The sequence below is a fragment of the Arachis hypogaea genome, chromosome 9 (assembly GCF_003086295.3).
Source record: "Arachis hypogaea cultivar Tifrunner chromosome 9, arahy.Tifrunner.gnm2.J5K5, whole genome shotgun sequence".
NCBI classification, from domain to species: domain Eukaryota; kingdom Viridiplantae; phylum Streptophyta; class Magnoliopsida; order Fabales; family Fabaceae; genus Arachis; species Arachis hypogaea.
Genome location: NC_092044.1, coordinates 33315707 through 33339092, shown reverse-complemented (window position 1 = coordinate 33339092; position 23386 = coordinate 33315707). Strand labels below are relative to the sequence as shown.

General features: G+C 40.9%; 1 long non-coding RNA gene and 1 other non-coding gene across 2 annotated transcripts; one reads left to right on the top strand and one right to left on the bottom strand.

The window, feature by feature from the left end:
* Positions 1 to 537: 537 nt before the first annotated feature.
* On the bottom strand, positions 538 to 1103 carry LOC140174963 (uncharacterized). The gene is made up of 3 exons (XR_011865119.1): positions 967 to 1103; positions 775 to 876; positions 538 to 611 (listed from the first exon to the last, which is right to left on the bottom strand). It is a non-coding gene; the product is annotated as an uncharacterized lncRNA (long non-coding RNA).
* A 12075-nt stretch (positions 1104 to 13178) lies between these two features.
* Positions 13179 to 13286, top strand: LOC112713953 (small nucleolar RNA R71). The gene has a single exon (XR_003158913.1). It is a non-coding gene; the product is annotated as a small nucleolar RNA R71 (small nucleolar RNA).
* Positions 13287 to 23386: the final 10100 nt, after the last annotated feature.

Below are 23386 nucleotides of genomic sequence, written 5' to 3'. Positions count from 1 at the left end.
CCTTACGTCCAGCAGAATCTTCGCCCTCAGAGATCTCGGAGGAGACAACATTCTCTCCTTCCAACGAATCTGGAACCACCTCCACCGGATATTCAGATTCCTTCTGTACATTGTCTCGAGACATTCCTGAGAGGTGCAAGGTAGCCAAACAAGCCCGGATTAGGAGGAACTAGTGTGTGAATTTACTAATCAGTATGGCTTAACATTTAGAGTCAATAACTTCTTTAATCAGACAACATTGGGATTATAATTAGTGAAGCCAAGGGTGACCCCTACTTCAAATACGCTCCAAATTGGGATGGAGAGTCTATGCAATTCAACTAGGCCGAGTCTTTAGAATTAATATAAAAAAGATACAATCTTATATGTACATGAGATAAGGTAGAGTGATGATATATATATAAGTCTGCATTCATGTATGGGTTAATTAAATAATTCTATATAAGATTTGTCAAGCTTATAGTGGATTAGACATAAACAGATCATATAAACAGTACAAAATCCGAGTCTTTCTTACTATCCCATAGTCGCTCAAGGCCGAATGCTATGAGTTTAAATTCCTCCTGTGCTGCATAATCCAGTTCAACGACAAGAGAGTTCTCATAGCGTGACTGCACAAACAAGCATAATTAATGTATAAGTACTGCAGCTATGAAAAAAAATTAAATTTCATTTTCCAAAAGTAAAATATTGAGCAATAAGTAGAATATGAAACCCAAATTGAGCCAGCGCACATCATGCCAAGGCAAAGGATGGTAAAACATGAATATTTACCTTCACCTCGTCAAGTATTTCCTGTGAGCACCACTTTTCCGTACTTGTTATAAACTCAAACCCAAATTTAGCCCGGTACTTTCGGTCCCAATGAAGCATTTCCTAAAATTTTAGAATAACCACATAAATATGGTTTCTTTTGACAAATAAGAAAATGGTTTAAAAAATTAAACTGTGCAGCGGCAAACAAACCTTCATCATTGAACCAGGTGCATAACTAATGGCTCGAAAAAGGTGACTTTGTCCAGAGAACGCATCCAACCATGATTGTATGCGGGACTCTTTGAACCACAATTGCCTTGCAAAGGACGTTGCGTGGTCCAACGAAGAGAACGGAGACGCTTCTATCATCTTCTCTGCGAACCAATGGCTTCTGGTAATGAGAAAGAAGTCTCTGGTCTCCAATTTCCCTGATAATCCACCAAAAATAGAAAGAATGTACAAAGACAATATAAAAATGTGACTATAGGAAGTCTTAAAGGATAGAAAACAGCGTTGTCAAAACCCAGATAAATAAAAGAGCTTTATATGAGACGATGCGTTTTGAAAAATCTAAAATAACTCAATCAAATCAACCTATTGTCGGAGAATATGACTAAAATACAATCTACTGAAATATGAACTACATGCATGATGGAGAACAGCATTTTAGGATTCGGCGGCCTCTTCACAATCTTCAACCCTTTCGATGGTGGACTCTTCTAAATCGCCGTCTCTCGTCAACCGCAGGCCTTCGACATCAAATTCAGGGAGGCTACTCATACAGGACTGTGGATGAAATTCGACCTCACAATGTTCATAATCTTCGCCCATGTCAAACAAATCTCTTGGCTTCACATGGACCACTACACTCCATCCGTTCTCCACCTCATCCTCCACGTAGAACACAAGACGCGCCTCAGATGCCAAGATATACGGCTCATCGTCTTCTCGATCACCGGTGTGGATAGGATTGGAAAAATTGACACAGGTGTGGCCCAAAACGTCTTGCCGGATGCCTCTGCCCGACGTAGTGTCCGCCCAAAGGCACTTGAATAATACTACAGTGAATTGACCGCTATAATTTAGCTCGATGATGTCTACTAATCTCCCGTAATACGAGACACCGCCAACAGCAACATTGGCATCCCGTTTACTTGCATAACTTCTAGTATCCGAAGTGACATAGACCCCACTATTCTGTGTTTTCATCCCTTCCTCCCTCGACATGGTCCTGAATTTAAATCCATTGACGTTGTAAGCCTGATAGCGACTGGCCTGAGCACGGGGACCGCAGGCGAGCCACTGTAACTCGTTCGAATGATCCGTGCTTCCAAATTGGACCTGACATTGAACCATTAGAGACAAGAAGGCATCAAAGGGTTGTAGGATCCTGAGATATTATAGATTACCTTATGCCTGAACCAGTTTGAAAATTCTCTGTGCACAACAGTATCTATGTGAGACTGCGACCTTGTTTTACCTCGCAGTTTTCTCTTTGTGAAGGCTCTGTACTCACTGTGCATAGACAAAGTTTGTTCAAGTTCATTTCTATCACTACCCAAATTGGCTAACTGTATAATTTTAGAACTTAGGCTGTTGTACTTACTCCAAGAATGTCTCTACAGCACTGCAATTCACCAGTACATGACGATGTGCTTGAAGCTGTTCGGTTGCTGTTAGAGTAAAATATGAAGCTGCCCCGACCGACTTTCCAACCTCTGGGAACATGTCGGCAATCTCGCTCTCTGGAGCATCGCTCGGTCGGTCGTCAACGCGCGTCGGTCGGTTGATCCTAGTCTCGACATTATCTAAGTATCTTGAACAGAACGTGAGAATCTCCTCGGATAAGTAGCCCTCTGCAATCGATCCTTCTGGTTGTGCCCTGTTACGCACGTACTGTTTGAGACGACCTAGGTACCTTCGAGTAAATAACATAAATTAATAGGTGACAACAATCCTAGTTATAGAGGTCGAGAAAACTTAAGTAGATCTTTACCTCTCAATTGGGTACATCCACCGGTAATGCACTGGGCCACCGAGACGGACCTCCTCGACCAAATGCATCGTTAGATGAACCATAACTGTGAAGAAGGAAGGTGGAAATATCATCTCCATGTGGCACAAGGTATGGACTACACGATCCTGAAGGAGAGGAAGTTGTTGAGGATCTATGGATTTACTGCATATTATTCGAAAAAAGGCTGATAACTCAGCCAAGATGGCAGACACTGGGGTGGGTAACACGTGTTTTGACGCAATTGGCAGTAGATGTTCCATTAGAATATGACAGTCATGACTCTTCAAGCCGAATAACTTGCGCTGTTTTAAATCAACGCAGCGAGAGATGTTACTAGAGTACCCGTCTGGAAAGACCACATTCTTAATTGTCCTAAGAAAGACATCCTTCTCTGGATTCCGCATGGTAAAAACTGCAGCGGGATACTTTCCACCTTCAACTGGCCACATATCATGTCGGATGCCCATCAATTGGAGATCTTTTCGAGCTTTTAGGTGGTCTTTGGACTTACCGCTCTCGTTCAACATGGTGAAAACAATGTTGCCGCATACATTCTTCTCTATGTGCATCACATCAAGGTTGTGACGTAACTCGTTGTTCTCCCAGTACGGCAAATCAAAGAATACACTCCTCTTTTTCCAGGGAGACTCGTCTTGCACCACGGTCTGCTGTCTGATGAGCGGATAATTTGTATGCTTTTTGGCATTGTTTTTAGTATGTTTTTAGTATAATCTAGTTAGTTTTTAGTATATTTTTATTAGTTTTTAGCTAAAATTCACTTTTCTGGACTTTACTATGAGTTTGTGTGTTTTTCTGTGATTTCAGGTATTTTCTGGCTGAAATTGAGGGTCCTGAGCAAAAATCTGATTCCGAGACCAAAAAGGACTGCAGATGCTGTTGGATTCTGACCTCCCTGCACTCGAAGCGCATTTTCTGGAGCTACAGAAGCCCAATTGGCGCGCTCTCAACGGCGTTGGAAAGTAGACATTCTGGGCTTTCCAGCAATATATGATAGTCCATACTTTGCCCAAGATTTGATGGCCCAAACCGGCGCTCAAATTCACCCTCAGAAATTCCAGCGTTAAACGCCGGAACTGGCATAAAACTTGGAGTTAAACGCCCAAACTGGCATGAAAGCTGGCGTTTAACTCCAGAAAAGGTCTCTACACGAAAATGCTTCATTGCTCAGCCCAAGCACACACCAAGTGGACCCAGAAGTGGATTTTTACGTCATTTACTCATTTCTGTACACCCTAGGCTACTAGTTTACTATTAATAGGATCTTTTGACATTGTATCAGTACCTCATGACACTTTACACGTTTCTCATTGTATCTTCCACGGCATGAGTCTCTAAACCCCATGGTTGGGGGTGAGTAGCTCTGCTGTGTCTTGATGGATTAATGCAATTACTACTGTTTCTTAATCAATCATGCTTGCTTCCATTCTAAGATAATACTTGTTCTTAATCCGGATGAATGTGATGATCTGTGACAATCATCATCATTCTCAACTATGAACGTGTGCCTGACAACCACCTCCGTTCTACCTTAGATTAAGTAGTTATCTCTTGGATTCTTTAATCGGAATCTTCGTGGTATAAGCTAGGATTGATGGCGGCATTCAAGAGAATCCGGAAGGTCTAAACCTTGTCTGTGGTATTCTGAGTAGGATTCAATGATTGAATGACTGTGACGAGCTTCAAACTCCTGAAGGCGGGGCGTTAGTGACAGACGCAAAAGAATCACTGGATTCTATTCCGGCCTGATTGAGAACCGACAGATGAATTCCGCGTGCTGTGACAGAGCATATGCAATCGTTTTCACTGAGAGGATGGGAGGTAGCCATTGACAACGGTGAAACCCTACATACAGCTTGCCATGGAAGGAGACTTGCGTGTTTGAAGAAGAAGACAGTAGGAAAGCAGAGATTCAGAAGATGGAGCATCTCCAAACCTCAACCTATTCTCCATTACTGCAAAACAAGTAATCATTTCGTGTTCTTTTGTCTTTCACAATCAATCCTGATAATTTCTGATATCCTGACTAAGATTTACAAGATAACCATAGCTTGCTCCAAGCCGACAATCTCTGTGGGATCGACCCTTGCTCACGCAAGGTATTACTTGGACGACCCAGTACACTTGCTGGTTAGTTGTGCGGAGTTGCAAAAGTGTGATTGCAATTTCGTGCACCAAGTTTTTGGCGCCGTTGCCGGGGATTGTTGAGTTTGGACAACTGACGGCTTATCTTGTTGCTTAGATTAGGACTGTTTTATTTTTGTTGGTTTAGAGTCTTTTAGTTGAGTCTAGTTTCATATTTTAAGTTTGGTGTCAATTGCATGCTTTTGTTTTTCTTTTAATTTTCGATTTTGCATGTTCTTAGTCCCTTTTTGATTTTCTAAAAATTTTAAGTTTGGTGTCTTTTGTGTTTTTCTCTTTCCTCTTTTTAAAAAAAATCAAATCTTTTTCATAAAAAAATTTTTCAATCATATCTTTCTAATTGCTGTTTTCAAAATCTTTTTAATTAACTAATTGATTCAGTTTTCAATTTGCTTTGATCTTATTTTCTTTTTGATTTTCAAATTTTTATTTTACTTTTATTTTATTTTATTTTATTTTTCTTCGTTAATTCAAAAAAAAAAAACAAAATTTATCTCCTTGCAATCATTATCATTTCCCTTTTGTCCATTATGGATTTAAGTGGGATTAATCAGTCCAAAAGGACTCTGGGGTCATATGCTAACCCCATTACAGCTGCATATGGGAGTAGCATCTGTACACCTCCCATCAAAGCAAGCAGCTTTGAATTAAATCCTCAACTCATTATCATAGTGCAGCAAAATTGCCAGTATTCCGGTCTTCCACAGGAAGAACCTACTGAGTTTCTGGCACAGTTTTTACAAATTGCTGACACAGTACATGATAAAGAGGTAGATCAGGATGTCTACAGACTATTACTGTTTCCATTTGCTGTAAAAGATCAAGCTAAAAGGTGGTTGAATAACCAACCTACAGCAAGCATAAAAACATGGAAACAGTTGTCAGACAAATTCCTGAATCATTTTTACCCTCCAAAAAGGATGACACAGTTAAGGCTGGACATCCAAGGCTTTAAACAAGAGGATAATGAATCCCTTTATAATGCCTGGGAGAGGTATAGAGGTATGCTAAGGAAATGTCCCTCTGAAATGTTTTCAGAGTGGGTACAGTTAGACATTTTCTACTATGGGCTTACAGAAAAAGCTCAGATGTCTTTAGACCACTCAGCTGGTGGATCTATACACATGAGGAAGACAATTGAAGAAGCTCAAGAGCTTATAGACACTGTTGCTAGAAACCAATATTTGTATTCTAGCAATGAGTTCTCTCCAAAAGAGGAAGTCATGACAGTAGTCACTGACCCTAGTCCTCAAGAACAGATAATTGAGCTTAATCAACAATTGCTCCTGATGACAGAACAGTTAGCAGACTTTAAAGAGATGCTCTATGAAACTAAAGTTGCTAACAAGAGCATAGAACTGCAGTTGAATCAAGCAAAACAGCAAATATCTAAACAGATAACAGAGGAATGTCAAGCAGTTCAATTGAGGAGTGGGAAGACCCTGAATAACACTGCTCAAAAGAGTAAAAAGCCAAACAAGGAACAATTGACAGAGGACAACCAAACTACTGTTCAAAATCCCTCTGAGGACAGTAAGATCCCAGAGAGGAATGTCATTGGCGTTCAAACGCCAGAAAGGGAAGGAAAGCTGGCGTTAAACGCCCACTCCTTGCCCAGTTCTGGCGTTCAAACGCCAGAAAAGGGGGAAAAGTTGGCGTTAAACGCCCAATTTCCACCCAACCCTGGCGTTCAGACGCCTAGGGAGAATCAGACACCTGAGAGTGCTGACAGTAATCCCTCTAACAAGGCTTCTTTAACCACTTCTGTAAGGCATAAACCTGCAGCATCTAAGGTTGAAGAATATAAAGCCAAAATGCCTTATCCTCAAAAACTCCGCCAAGCGGAGCAGGATAAGCAATTTGCCCGCTTTGCAGACTATCTAAGGACTCTTGAAATAAAGATTCCGTTTGCAGAGGCACTTGAGCAAATACCTTCTTATGCTAAGTTCATGAAAGAAATCTTAAGTCATAAGAAGGATTGGAGAGAAACTGAAAAAGTGTTTCTCACTGAAGAATGCAGTGCAGTCATATTAAAGAGCTTACTAGAAAAGCTTCAAGATCCAGGAAGCTTTATGATACCATGCACATTAGAAGGTGCTTGCACCAAGACAGCCCTATGTGATCTTGGAGCAAGCATCAATCTAATACCTGCATCCACTATCAGAAAGCTTGGGTTGACTAGAGAAGTCAAACCAACCCGGATATGCCTCCAACTTGCTGATGGCTCCATTAAACATCCATCAGGCATAATTGAGGACATGATTGTCAAGGTTGGGCCATTTGCCTTTCCCACTGACTTTGTAGTGCTGGAAATGGAGGAGCACAAGACTGCAACTCTCATTCTAGGAAGACCTTTCCTAGCAACTGGACGAACTCTCATTGATGTACAAAAAGGGGAAGTAACCTTGAGAGTCAATGAGGATGAGTTCAAGTTGAATGCTGTAAAAGCTATGCAGCATCCAGACACACCAAATGACTGCATGGGCGCTGACATTATTGACTCTCTGGTAGAAGAGATCAATATGACTGAAAGCCTAGAATCAGAGCTTGAGGACATCTTCAAAGATGCTCAACCTGATCAAGAAGAACTAGAGGAAGCAAAGGAATTTTCGAAAATTCCTCAGGAGGAGGATAAGCCCCCCAAGCCTGAACTCAAACCACTACCACCATCCCTGAAATATGCATTTCTGGGAGAAGGTGACACTTTTCCAGTGATTATAAGCTCTGCTTTAAATTCACAGGAAGAGGAAGCACTGATTCAAGTGCTAAGGACACTGGTGCGCGAAATTGTGAACAATACTTTTTCACAACTCTCATAATCCCCGGTCATGAACCCCAAAAACTTGGTGGCTCAATACCATGGCATTACACAACTTCGCACAACTAACCAGCAAGTGCACTGGGTCGTCCAAGTAATAAACCTTACGCGAGTAAGGGTCGATCCCACGGAGATTGTTAGTATTGAAGCAAGCTATGGTCATCTTGTAAATCTTAGTCAGGCAAACTCAAATGTATATGGTGATGAACGAAAATAACACAAAGATAAAGATAGAGGTACTTATGTAATTCATTGGTAGGAACTTCAGATAAGCGCATGAAGATGCCTTCCCTTCCGTCTCTCTGCTTTCCTACTGTCTTCATCCAATCTTTCTTACTCCTTTCCATGGCAAGCTTAAGCAAGGGTTTCACCGTTGTCAGTGGCTACCTCCCATCCTCTCAGTGAAAGCGATTGCATATGCTCTGTCACAGCATAGCGGAATTCATCTGTCAGTTCTCAATCAGGCCGGAATAGAATCCAGTGATTCTTTTGCGTCTGTCACTAACGCCCCGCCCTCAGGAGTTTGAAGCATGTCACAGTCATTCAATCATTGAATCCTACTCAGAATACCACAGACAAGGTTAGACCTTCCGGATTCTCTTGAATGCCGCCATCAGTTCTCGCCTATACCACGAAGATTCCGGTTAAAGAATCCAAGAGATATTCACTAGAGCCTTGGTTGCTTGTAGAACAGAAGTGGTTGTCAGTCACCTTGTTCATAGGTGAGAATGATAATGAGTGTCACGGATCATCACATTCATCAAGTTGAAGAACAAGTGATATCTTAGAACAAGAACAAGCGGAATTGAATGGAAGAACAATAGTAATTGCATTAATACTCGAGGTACAGCAGAGCTCCACACCTTAATCTATGGTGTGTAGAAGCTCCACCGTTGAAAATACATAAGAACAAAAGTGATCATTGGTTTCGGCCCCAGAGAGGGAACCAGAAGAACCAAGATGAAAATACAATAGTAAAAGGTCCTATATATAGAGAACTAGTAGCCTAGGGTGTACAGAGATGAGTAAATGACATAAAAATCCACTTCCGGGCCCACTTGGTGTGTGCTTGGGCTGAGCATTGATGCATTTTCGTGTAGAGACTCTCCTTGGAGTTAAACGCCAGCTTTTATGCCAGTTTGGGCGTTTAACTCCCATTTTGGTGCCAGTTCCGGCGTTTAACGCTGGGATTTCTGAGGGTGACTTTGAACGCCGGTTTGGGCCATCAAATCTTGGGCAAAGTATGGACTATCATATATTGCTGGAAAGCCCAAGATGTCTACTTTCCAACGCCGTTGAGAGCGCGCCAATTGGGCTTCTGTAGCTCCAGAAAATCCACTTCGAGTGCAGGGAGGTCAGAATCCAACAGCATCTGCAGTCCTTTTCAGTCTCTGAATCAGATTTTTGCTCAGGTCCCTCAATTTCAGCCAGAAAATACCTGAAATCACAGAAAAACACACAAACTCATAGTAAAGTCCAGAAAAGTAAATTTTAACTAAAAACTAATAAAAATATACTAAAAACTAACTAAATCCTACTGAAAACATACTAAAAACAATGCCAAAAAGCGTATAAATTATCCGCTCATCACAACACCAAACTTAAATTGTTGCTTGTCCTCAAGCAACTGAAAATCAAATAAGATAAAAAGAAGAGAATATACTATAGACTCCAAATTATCAATGAAACTTAGCTCCAAATTAGATGAGCGGGACTAGTAGCTTTTTGCCTCCGAACAGTTTTGGCATCTCACTTTATCCTTTGAAATTCAGAATGATTGGCTTCTTTAGGAACTCAGAATCCAGATAGTGTTATTGATTCTCCTAGTTAAGTATGATGATTCTTGAACATAGCTACTTATTGAGTCTTGGCTGTGGCCCAAAGCACTCTGTCTTCCAGTATTACCACCGGATACATACATGCCACAGACACATAATTGGGTGAACCTTTTCAGATTGTGACTCAGCTTTGCTAAAGTCCCCAATTAGAGGTGTCCAGGGTTCTTAAGCACACTCTTATTTGGCTTGGATCACAACTCTTATTATATATTTTTCGTTTTTCTTCTTTTTTTTTTTCGTTTTTCTCTCTTTTTTTTTGTATTCACTGCTTTTTCTTGCTTCAAGAATCATTTTTATGATTTTTCAGATCCTCAGTAACATGTCTCCATTTTCATCATTCTTTCAAGAGCCAACAATTTTAACATTCATGAACAACAAATTCAAAAGACATATGCACTGTTTAAGCATACATTCAGAAAACAAAAAGTATTGTCACCACATCAAACTAATTAAGCTAGTTTTAAAGATGAATTTGAAATCCTGTACTTCTTGTTCTTTTGTGATAAAAACAGTTTTCATTTAAGAGAGGTGATGGATTCATAGGACATTCATAACTTTAAGGCATAGACACTAAGACACTAATGATCATAAGACACAAACATGGATAAACATAAGCATAAATTTTCGAAAAACAGAAGAATAAAGAACAAGGAGATTAAAGAACGGGTCCACCTTAGTGAAGGCGGCTTGTTCTTCCTCTTGAAGGTCTTATGGAGTGCTTGAGCTCCTCAATGTTTCTTCCTTGTCTTTGTTGCTCCTCTCTCATGATTCTTTGATCTTCTCTAATTTCATGGAGGAGAATGGAGTGTTTTTGGTGCTCCACCCTTAGTTGTCCCATGTTGGAACTCAATTCTCCTAGGGAGGTGTTGATTTGCTCCCAACAGTTTTGTGGAGGAAAGTGCATCCCTTGAGGCATCTCAGGGATTTCATGATGAGTGGGGTCTCATCCTTTTCTTAGTGATGGGCTTGAGGTCATGCCTTCTCAGTTGAACCGGCTTCCCTCTTGAATCTCTCTTTTATTGAACGCCCTCTTCACAAATGTCTATGAGGACTTGGTCCAACCTTTGATCAAAGTTGACCCTTCTTCAAGGCCACAACTTCATAGAAGTGGTCTTGATGCACCCTTGAGATGAATCTTTCCATCTCCCATGACTCGAAGGTGAAAGCTTTTGCCTTCCCTTTCCTCTTTCTAGAAGTTTCTCCGGCCTTGGATGCCATAAATGGTTATGGAAAAACGAAAAGCAACGCTTTTACCACACCAAACTTAAAAGGTTTGCTCGTCCTCGAGCAAAAGAAGAAAGAAGAGAGTAGAAGAAGAAGAAATGGAGGAGAGGGAGATGGCTTTGTGGGATTTGATAGGTGGGGGGTTTTTGGGAGAGAGGTGTTGAGGTGATTGGTGAATGGGTGAAGAAGAGAGAGGGTGGTGGGGTTGGTGGGGATCCTGTGGGGTCCACAGATCCTTAGGTGTCAAGGAAAAGTCATCCCTGCACCAAATGGCACTCAAAAACACGTTTTGAGCCAATTCTGGCGTTAAACGCCGGGATGGTGCCCATTTCTGGCGTTTAACGCCAGGTTCTTGCCCTTTCCTGGCGTTTAACGCCAGTCTGGTGCCCCTTTCTGGCGTTAAACGCCCAGAATGGTGCCAGACTGGGCGTTAAACGCCCAACTGCTAGCCTCACTGGCGTTTAAACGCTAGTGAGTTCTTCCTCCAGGGTGTGCTGTTTTTCTTCCTGTTTTTCATTCTGTTTTTGCTTTTTCAATTAATTTTGTGACTTCTCATGATCATCAACCTACAAAAGACATAAAATAGCAAAAGAAAATAGTTAATTATAAAACATTGGGTTGCCTCCCAACAAGCACTTTTTAATGTCATTAGCTTGACAGAGGACTCTCATGGAGCCTCACAGATACTCAGAGCCATGTTGGAACCTCCCAACACCAAACTTAGAGTTTGAATGTGGGGGTTCAACACCAAACTTAGAGTTTGGTTGTGGCCTCCCAACACCAAACTTAGAGTTTGACTGTGGGGCTCTGTTTTGCTCTGTTTTGAGAGATGCTCTTCATGCTTCCTCTCCATGATGACAGAGGGATATCCTTGGGCCTTAAACACCAAGGATTCTTCATTCACTTGAATGATCAACTCTCCTCTATCAACATCAATCACAGCCTTTGCTGTGGCTAGGAAGGGTCTGCCAAGGATGATGGATTCATCCATGCTCTTCCCAGTCTCTAGGACTATGAAATCAGTAGGGATGTAATGGTCTTCAACCTTAACCAGAACATCCTCTACAAGTCCATAGGCTTGTTTTCTTGAGTTGTCTGCCATCTCTAGTGAGATTTTTGCAGCTTGCACCTCAAAGATCCCTAGCTTCTCCATTACAGAGAGGGGCATGAGGTTTACACTTGACCCTAAGTCACACAAGACCTTCTTGAAGGTCATGGTGCCTATGGTACAAGGTATAGAAAACTTCCCAGGATCCTGTCTCTTTTGAGGCAATTTCTGCCTAGACAAGTCATCCAGTTCTTTGGTGAGCAAAGGAGGTTCATCCTCCCAAGTCTCATTTCCAAATAACTTGTTATTTAGCTTCATGATTGCTCCAAGGTATTTAGCAACTTGCTCTTCAGTGACATACTCATCCTCTTCAGAGGAAGAATACTCATCAGAGCTCATGAATGGCAGGAGTAAGTTCAATGGAATCTCTATGGTCTCAATCTGAGCCTCAGATTCCCATGGTTCCTCATTGGGGAACTCATTGGAGGCCAGTGGACGTCCAGTGAGGTCTTCCTCAGTGGCGTTCACTGCCTCTCTTTCCTCTCCAAATTCGGCCATGTTGATGGCCTTGCACTCTCCTTTTGGATTTTCTTCTGTATTGCTTGGAAGAGTACTAGGAGGGAGTTCAGTAATTTTCTTGCTCAGCTGACCCACTTGTCCTTCCAAATTTCTGATGGAGGACCTTGTCTCAGTCATGAAACTTTGAGTGGTTTTGATTAGATCAGAGACCATTGTTGCTAAGTCAGAGGTATTCTGCTTAGAGCTCTCTGTCTGTTGCTGAGAAGATGATGGAAAAGGCTTGCTGTTGCTAAACCTGTTTCTTCCACCATTATTGTTATTGAAACCTTGTTGAGGTCTCTGTTGATCCTTCCATGAAAGATTTGGATGATTCCTCCATGAAGGATTGTAGGTGTTTCCATAGGGTTCTCCCATGTAATTCACCTCTTCCATTGAAGGGTTCTCAGGATCATAAGCTTCTTCCTCAGATGAAGCTTCCTTAGTACTGCTTGGTGCATTTTGCATTCCAAACAGACTTTGAGAAATCATATTGACTTGTTGAGTCAATATTTTATTCTGAGCCAATATGGCATTCAGAGTGTCAATCTCAAGAACTCCTTTCTTCTGACTAGTCCCATTGTTCACAGGATTACTTTCAGAAGTGTACATGAATTGGTTATTTGCAACCATTTCAGTCAGTTCTTGAGCTTCAGTAGGCGTCTTCTTCAGATGAAGAGATCCTCCAGAAGAGCTATCCAGAGACATCTTGGATAGTTCTGAGAGACCATCATAGAAAATACCTATGATGCTCCATTCAGAAAGCATATCAGAAGGACACTTTCTGATTAATTGTTTGTATCTTTCCCAAGCTTCATAGAGGGATTCTCCTTCCTTCTGTCTGAAGGTTTGGACTTCCACTCTAAGCTTACTCAATTTTTGAGGTGGAAAGAACTTTGCCAAGAAGGCATTGACTAGCTTTTCCCAAGAGTCCAGGCTTTCTTTAGGTTGGGAATCCAACCATGTTCTAGCTCTGTCTCTTACAGCAAAAGGGAATAGCATCAGTCTATAGACCTCAGGGTCAACCCCATTAGTCTTGACAATGTCACAGATTTGCAAGAACTCAGCTAAAAACTGATGAGGATCTTCCAATGGAAGTCCATGGAACTTGCAATTCTGTTGCATTAGAGAAACTAATTGAGGCTTAAGCTCAAAGTTGTTTGCTCCAATGGCAGGGATAGAGATGCTTCTCCCATAGAAGTCGGGAGTAGGTGCAGTAAAGTCACCCAGCACCTTCCTTGCATTGTTGGCATTGTTGTTATTTTCGGCTGCCATGTGTTCTTCTTCCTTGAAGAATTCGGTCAGGTGCTCTAAAGAGAGTTGTGCTTTGGCTTCTCTTAGCTTTCTCTTCAAGGTCCTTTCAGGTTCAGGATCAGCCTCAACAAGAATGCCTTTGTCTTTGCTCCTGCTCATAAGAAAGAGAAGAGAACAAGAAAATGTGGAATCCTCTATGTCACAGTATAGAGATTCCTTTAGGTGTCAGAGGAAAAGAGGAGTAGAAGACAGAAGTAGAAAATTCGAACTTATCAAAGGAGATGGAGTTCGAATTTTGCATTAAGGGATAGTGTTAGTCCATAAATAGAAGGATGTAAGAAGAAGGGAGGTGATTTTCGAAAATTAAGTCAAAGATTTTGAAAACATTTTTGAAAAGCATTACTAAATTTTCGAAAATTAAAAGTGGAAAAGAAATCAAGTGATTTTTGAAAAAGATTTTGAAATTAGAAATCAAAAAGATTTGATTGAAAACTATTTTGAAAAAGATGTGATTAAAAAGATTTGATTGAAAAGTTATGGTTTTAAAAAGATATGATTGAAAAGATATGATTTGAAAACAATTTTAAAAAGATTTGATTTTAAAAATTAATGACTTGCCTAACAAGAAAAGATATGATTCAAACATTAAACCTTTCTCAACAGAAAAGGCAACATACTTAAAATGTTCAATCAAATCATTAATTGTTAGTAAGTATCTTTGAAAAAGGAAAGAAATTGATTTTGAAAACATTTGATTGAAAAGATATGATTTGAAAAAGATTTGATTTTGAAAAACTTTGAAAACTTGAAAAAAATTGATTTGAAAACAAAATCCTCCCCCTTGTGCCATCCTGGCGTTAAACGCCCAGAATGGTGCACATTCTGGCGTTTAACGCCCAATGCACTACCTTTTTGGGCGTTAAACGCCCAACCAGGCACCCTGGCTGGCGTTTAAATGCCAGTCTGTCCTTCTTCACTGGGCGTTTTGAACGCCCAGCTTTTTCTGTGCAATTCCTCTGCTGTATGTTCTGAATCTTCAATTCTCTATATTATTGACTTGAAAAGACACAAATTAAAAATATTTTTGGATTTTTAATAATAAGGAATAAATAAAAAATGCAACAAGAATCAAATAACAATGCATGCAAGACACCAAACTTAGCAGTTTGTATACTACTGACACTATATGAGACACATAAACACTCAAGTCAAAAGAATTTAAAGATCAGAGCACGAAAATCATCAAGAATTACTTGAAGATCCTTAAGACACATGAATGAATGCATGCAATTGACACCAAACTTAAGATGAGACACTAGACTCAAACAAGAAATTTTTGGATTTTATGATTTTGTAATTTTTTTTGTGTTTTTCGAAAATTGAGTGGAAAAAGGTATCAAAATTCTTAATGAGAATTCCAGGAATCATGCAATGTTAGTCTAAAGCTTTAGTCTAAAGAAATTAGACATGGCCGGCCAAGCTTCAGCAGAACATTACATTCAAGAGCTAAATTGATGAAGATCAATCAGCTTTGGTGATGATAAGAATATAACATTGAAACACTAGAATTCATTCTTAAGAATTCTGAAGAAAAAAATACCTAATCTAAGCAACAAGATGAACCATCAGTTGTCCAAACTGAACAATCCCTGGCAATAACGCCAAAAAATTGGTGTTGTTACCGGATCTTGGCACTGATGTTACCAAAAGCTTGCTCAAAACTTGAACAATCCCCGGCAACGGCGCCAAAAACTTGGTGCGCGAAATTGTGAACAATACTTTTTCACAACTCTCATAATCCCCGGTCATGAACCCCAAAAACTTGGTGGCTCAATACCATGCCATTACACAACTAACCAGCAAGTGCACTGGGTCGTCCAAGTAATAAACCTTACGCGAGTAAGGGTCGATCCCACGGAGATTGTTAGTATTGAAGCAAGCTATGGTCATCTTGTAAATCTTAGTCAGGCAAACTCAAATGTATATGGTGATGAACGAAAATAACACAAAGATAAAGATAGAGGTACTTATGTAATTCATTGGTAGGAACTTCAGATAAGCGCATGAAGATGCCTTCCCTTCCGTCTCTCTGCTTTCCTACTGTCTTCATCCAATCCTTCTTACTCCTTTCCATGGCAAGCTTAAGCAAGGGTTTCACCATTGTCAGTGGCTACCTCCCATCCTCTCAGTGAAAGCGATTGCATATGCTCTGTCACAGCATAGCGGAATTCATCTGTCGGTTCTCAATCAGGCCAGAATAGAATCCAGTGATTCTTTTGCGTCTGTCACTAACGCCCCGCCCTCAGGAGTTTGAAGCACGTCACAGTCATTCAATCATTGAATCCTACTCAGAATACCACAGACAAGGTTAGACCTTCCGGATTCTCTTGAATGCCGCCATCAGTTCTCGCCTATACCACGAAGATTCCAGTTAAAGAATCCAAGAGATATTCACTAGAGCCTTGGTTGCTTGTAGAACAGAAGTGGTTGTCAGTCACCTTGTTCATAGGTGAGAATGATAATGAGTGTCACGGATCATCACATTCATCAAGTTGAAGAACAAGTGATATCTTAGAACAAGAACAAGCGGAATTGAATGGAAGAACAATAGTAATTGCATTAATACTCGAGGTACAGCAGAGCTCCACACCTTAATCTATGGTGTGTAGAAGCTCCACCGTTGAAAATACATAAAAACAAAAGTGATCATTGGTTTCGGCCCCAGAGAGGGAACCAGAAGAACCAAGATGAAAATACAATAGTAAAAGGTCCTATATAGAGAGAACTAGTAGCCTAGGGTGTACAGAGATGAGTAAATGACATAAAAATCCACTTCCGGGCCCACTTGGTGTGTGCTTGGGCTGAGCATTGATGCATTTTCGTGTAGAGACTCTCCTTGGAGTTAAACGCCAGCTTTTATGCCAGTTTGGGCGTTTAACTCCCATTTTGGTGCCAGTTCCGGCGTTTAACGCTGGGATTTCTGAGGGTGACTTTGAACGCCAGTTTGGGCCATCAAATCTTGGGCAAAGTATGGACTATCATATATTGCTGGAAAGCCCAGGATGTCTACTTTCCAATGCCGTTGAGAGCGCGCCAATTGGGCTTCTGTAGCTCCAGAAAATCCACTTCGAGGGCAGGGAGGTCAGAATCTAACAGCATCTGCAGTCCTTTTCAGTCTCTGAATCAGATTTTTGCTCAGGTCCCTCAATTTCAGCCAGAAAATACCTGAAATCACAGAAAAACACACAAACTCATAGTAAAGTCCAGAAAAGTGAATTTTAACTAAAAACTAATAAAAATATACTAAAAACTAACTAAATCCTACTGAAAACATACTAAAAACAATGCCAAAAAGCGTATAAATTATCCGCTCATCAGACACACAAGACAGCTCTTGGGTGGTCCATAAGTGATCTTAAGGGCATTAGCCCAGCTAGATGCATGCACAAGATCCTATTGGAGGATAATGCCAAACCAGTGGTTCAACCGCAGAGGAGGCTAAATCCTGCCATGAAGGAGGTGGTGCAGAAAGAGGTCACTAAATTACTAGAGGCTGGGATTATTTATCCTATTTCTGATAGCCCCTGGGTGAGCCCTGTCCAAGTTGTTCCCAAAAAGGGAGGCATGACAGTGGTTCATAATGAAAAAAATGAACTGGTTCCTACAAGGACAGTCACAGGATGGCGCATGTGTATTGATTACAGAAGGCTCAATACAGCCACCAGAAAGGATCATTTTCCTTTACCATTCATAGACCAAATGCTAGAAAGACTAGCTGGCCATGATTACTACTGCTTTTTGGATGGCTATTCAGGCTACAACCAAATTGCAGTAGATCCTCAGGACCAAGAGAAAACAGCATTCACTTGCCCTTCTGGCGTGTTTGCCTACAGGAGGATGCCTTTTGGTCTGTGCAATGCACCTGCAACCTTTCAGAGGTGCATGCTCTCTATCTTCTCAGATATGGTAGAGAAATTTCTGGAAGTCTTCATGGATGACTTTTCAGTATATGGAGACTCATTTAGCTCCTGTCTTAATCACCTAGCACTTGTCTTGAAAAGGTGCCAAGAGACTAACCTAGTTTTAAACTGGGAGAAATGTCACTTTATGGTGACTGAAGGAATAGTCCTTGGGCACAAAATTTCAAGCAGGGGAATAGAGGTGGATAAGGCAAAGGTAGAGGTAATTGAAAAATTACCACCACCTGCCAATGTTAAGGCAATCAGAAGCTTTCTGGGGCATGCAGGATTTTACAGAAGGTTTATAAAGGATTTTTCGAAAATTGCAAAACCTTTGAGTAACCTGTTAGCTGCTAACACACCATTTGTGTTTGACACACAGTGTCTGCAGGCATTTGAGACCCTGAAAGCTAAGTTGGTCACAGCACTAGTCATCTCTGCACCAGATTGGACATTGCCATTTGAATTAATGTGTGATGCCAGTGACCATGCCATTGGTGCAGTGTTGGGACAGAGGCATAACAAGCTTCTGCATGTCATTTACTATGCCAGCCGTGTTCTAAATGACGCACAGAAGAACTACACAACCACAGAAAAAGAGTTACTTGCAGTGGTCTATGCCATTGATAAGTTTAGATCCTATCTAGTGGGGTCCAAAGTGGTTGTGTACACTGACCATGCTGCTCTTAAATACTTACTCACAAAGCAGGATTCAAAACCCAGGCTTATAAGATGGGTGTTGCTTCTGCAAGAGTTTGATATAGAAATAAGAGACAAAAAAGGGACAGAGAACCAAGTAGCTGATCATCTGTCCCGAATAGAACCAGTAGCTGGGGCATCCCTCCCTTCTACTGAGATTTCTGAGACTTTCCCAGATGAGCAACTCTTTGCCATTCAGGAAGCTCCATGGTTTGCAGATATTGCAAATTATAAAGCTGTGAGGTTCATACCCAAGGAGTACAGCTACGTGCAAAGAAAGAAATTAATTTCAGATGCCAAGTACTACCTCTGGGATGAACCATATCTCTTTAAGAGATGTGCTGACGGAGTGATCCGCAGATGTGTACCCAGAGAAGAAGCACAAAGGATCCTATGGCACTGCCATGGATCACAATATGGAGGACATTTTGGAAGTGAGCGAACAGCCACTAAAGTCCTCCAATGTGGCTTCTACTGGCCTACTCTCTATAGAGATTCCCGAGAGTTTGTGCGTAACTGTGACAGTTGCCAAAGAGCTGGTAACCTGCCTCATGGATATGCCATGCCTCAACAAGGGATATTAGAGATAGAATTGTTTGATGTATGGGGAATTGACTTCATGGGGCCATTCCCACCATCATACTCAAACACTTACATTCTGGTGGCAGTGGACTATGTATCTAAGTGGGTAGAAGCAATTGCTACACCCACTAATGATACCCAGACCGTACTGAAATTCCTCCAGAAAAATATTTTCAGCAGGTTTGGCATTCCCAGAGTGCTAATCAGTGACGGGGGCACTCATTTCTGCAATAAACAGCTACACCTTGCTATGGTTAGATATGGAATTAGCCACAAAGTGGCAACTCCGTATCATCCACAGACAAATGGGCAAGCTGAGGTCTCTAACAGAGAGCTAAAAAGAATCCTGGAACGGACTGTGATAGCCCGAAGAAAGGATTGGGCAAAGAGCTTAGATGATGCTCTGTGGGCATACAGAACAGCATTCAAGACTCCTATAGGAACCTCCCCATACCAACTGGTGTATGGGAAGGCCTGTCATTTGCCTGTGGAACTGGAACATAAAGCCTATTGGGCAACCAGATTCCTAAACATGGATGCACAGTTAGCTGGTGAAAAAAGATTGCTCCAGCTAAATGAGCTAGAGGAGTTCAGACTCAATGCCTTTGAAAATGCAAAAATCTATAAGGAAAAGGCAAAGAAATGGCATGACAAGAAGTTGTCAACCAGAGTCTTTGAGCCAGGACAAAAAGTTCTGCTCTTTAATTCTAGGCTCAGACTGTTTCCAGGAAAACTCAAATCCCGGTGGAGGGGTCCGTATGTGATTACAGGAGTGTCACCATATGGATATGTTGAGCTTCAGGATATTGATTCTGACAAGAAGTTCATTGTTAATGGACAGAGAATCAAGCATTATCTTGAAGGCAACTTTGAGCAGGAATGCTCAAAACTGAGACTTGAGTGATTCTCAATGAAAGTCCAGCTAAAGACAGTAAAGAAGCGCTTGCTGGGAGGCAACCCAGTCATTAGTAGGTTGTATGATTTGTTCTTACAGAGGCAAGTATCAAAAATGAAGGAATTCACAGAGTTACAGAAGGATTCAGCTCAAAAAGCAGAGAAAAAGAGCTTACTGGCAAAAAAACGCCAGTAAGGGGCATTTTGGGCGTTAAACACCAGAATGGGTACCATTCTGGGCGTTTAACGCCAGGAATGGTACCATTTTGGGCGTTAAACGCCAGAATGGGCACCATTCTGGGCGTTTAACGCCAGGTGTGCAGCATCCTGGGCGTTCAGAAAAACACCCAGTGCTAAAGGCTTTCTGGCATTTAACGCCAGCCAGGGCACCTGGCTGGGCGTTAAACGCCCAAAAGGGGTGCCAATTGGGCGTTAAACGCCAGAATGGGTGCCATTCTGGGCGTTTAACGCCAGAAAGGTGGGGGGACCATAATTTTGTTTTCAACTCAGATTTTTTCAAACTTTCCTTTTCTTTCCCATATTTTCCTACAAAAACACATTTCAATCTTTCATCATTCACTTTCAAATTTTCAAAATCATTCTTCAAATCTTCCAAATCATTCCCAAATTTTGCTCAAAAACTCACCCTTCTTTCAATTTCTTTCCATATCTCCTCAAATCTCCTTTCAAATTTTTCTTTTTTTCGAAAATCTTTCCCCCCCCCACTCTATAAATAAACGTTTGGCACCCTCTTTCCACCACACCATTCGAATTTCCTCTTCCTCTCTCTCTCTCTCCTCTCTTCTTTCTTTTCTTTTTGCTTGAGGACAAGCAAACCTCTAAGTTTGGTGTGCTTTTCCGTGATCACTAAGCCAAGATTCATCAAGATCATGGCTCCTAAGGGAAAACAAACCAATTTAAGAGGAAAGAAAGAGAATAATCCAAAGAATCTTTGGAATCAAGAGAAGTTCTTAACCAAAGAACATGAAGACCATTATCACAAAATAATGGGTCTGAGGTCAGTGATCCCGGAAGTTAAATTTGATCTGAAAGAAGATGAATATCCGGGGATCCAAGAGCAAATTCGAAATAGAGGATGGGAAGTTCTGACCAATCCTGAAATAAAGGTTGGAAGGAACATGGTTCAGGAATTCTACTCTAATCTGTGGCTAACAGATAAGCAAAGAATGACTGGAACTGCTTACCATACCTACAGAACCATGGTCAGAGGGAAAGTTATGTACTTCCATCTGGACAAAATAAGAGAAATCTTCAAACTACCTCAACTGCAAGATGATCCTGATTCCTTCAATAGGAGGATGGTGAGAGTAGATAAAGGGTTGGATCAAGTTCTAGAGGACATATGCCTCCCTGGGACTAAGTGGATAACCAACTCAAGAGGGGAGACCTCAAGCCAATTGCAAGAGGTTGGCTAGACTTTATTGGGCGTTCCATATTGCCCACTAGCAACCGTTCTGAGGTCACCATCAAGAGAGCAGTGATGATTCATTGCATTATGCTTGGAAAAGAAGTGGAGGTCCATCATGTGATTGCTTGTGAGATCTACACAATTGCAAATAAGAATTCCACTGTAACCAAATTGGCTTACCCAAGCCTGATCTCCTTGCTCTGTAAAGAGGCTGGGGTGAAGATGGAAGCAGATGAATTCATACCCATTGAACGGCCAATCACCAAGAAGTCAATGGAAGGAACAAGAGAAGCAGGGGCGTGAACTCCAAGAGTTGAAACGCCAAAAGCTCTCCTCTCAAGCTGAGGGAGCATCCACTTCTCAAAATCAAGGTTGTTGAGTCCTAACTCTGTGAAAACCTCTATCATTAGGAGCCTATTTTTCGTTCTTATTTTGTTTTCTATTTTTATTTTTCTGTTTGGTTTCATCTTATATCTATTTTTGAGTTTTGTTCTTAATTCATAATTAATAAAATTTAGAGTTTATGCCTTAAAGATATGAATGTCCTATGAATCCATCACCTCTCTTAAATGAAAAATGCTTTAATCACAAAAGAACAAGAAGTACAGGATTTCGAAATTTATCATTGAAACTAGTTGAATTAGCTTGATGTGGTGACAATACTTTTTGCTTTCTGAATGAATGCTTGAACAGTGCATATGTCTCTTGAAATTGTTGTTTTGAGAATGTTAAAAATTGTTGGCTCTTGAAAGAATGAGGAAAAGAGAACTGTTATTGAGGATCTAAAAATCATTGGATTGATTCTTGAAGCAAGAAAAGCAGTGGATACAAAAAAAAAGTAAAAAAAATATTTTCGAAAAAAAAAGAGAAAAGAAAAAGAAAAGAAAGAAATAAAGTTGTGATCCAAGGCAACAAGAGTGTGCTTAAGAACCTTGGACACCTCTAATTGGGGACTTTAGGAAAGCTGAGTCACAATCTGAAAAGGTTCACCCAATTATGTGTCTGTGGCATGTATGTATCCGGTGGTAATACTGGAAGACAGAGTGCTTTGGGCCACAGCCAAGACTCATACACTAGCTATGTTCAAAAATCATATTGCTCAACTAAGAGAATCAATAACACTATCTGAGTTCTGAGTTCTTATAGATGCCAATCATTCTGAACTTCAAGGGATAGAGTGAGATGCCAAAACTGTTCGAAGGCAAAAAGCTACTAGTCCCGCTCATCTAATTGGAGCTATGTTTCCTTGATAATTTGGAGTCTATAGTATATTCTCTTCTTTTTATCCTATTTTGATTTTCAGTTGCTTGGGGACAAGCAACAATTTAAGTTTGGTGTTGTGATGAGCGGATAATTTGTATGCTTTTTGGCATTGTTTTTAGTATGTTTTTAGTATAATCTAGTTAGTTTTTAGTATATTTTTATTAGTTTTTAGCTAAAATTCACTTTTCTGGACTTTACTATGAGTTTGTGTGTTTTTCTGTGATTTCAGGTATTTTCTGGCTGAAATTGAGGGACCTGAGCAAAAATCTGATTCCGAGACCAAAAAGGACTGCAGATGCTGTTGGATTCTGACCTCCCTGCACTCGAAGTGGATTTTCTGGAGCTACAGAAGCCCAATTGGCGCGCTCTCAACGGCGTTGGAAAGTAGACATCCTGGGCTTTCCAGCAATATATGATAGTCCATACTTTGCTCAAGATTTGATGGCCCAAACCGGCGTTAAAAGTCACCTTCAGATTTCCAGCGTTAAACGCCGGAACTGGCACCAAATGGGAGTTAAACGCCCAAACTGGCATAAAAGCTGGCGTTTAACTCCAAGAAGAGTCTCTACACGAAAATGCTTCATTGCTCAGCCCAAGCACACACCAAGTGGCCCGGAAGTGGATTTTTATGTCATCTACTCATCTCTGTACACCTTAGGCTACTAGTTTTCTATAAGTAGGACCTTTTACATTGTATTTTCATCTTTTAATCTTTGGACATCTAGTTCTTAGATCATTGGAGCTGGCCTCACGCCATGCTAGACTTGTTCTTATGTATTTCAACGTGGAGTTTCTACACACCATAGATTAGGTGTGGAGCTCTGCTGTACCTCGAGTATTAATGCAATTACTATTGTTCTTCCATTCAATTCCGCTTGTTCTTTATCCAA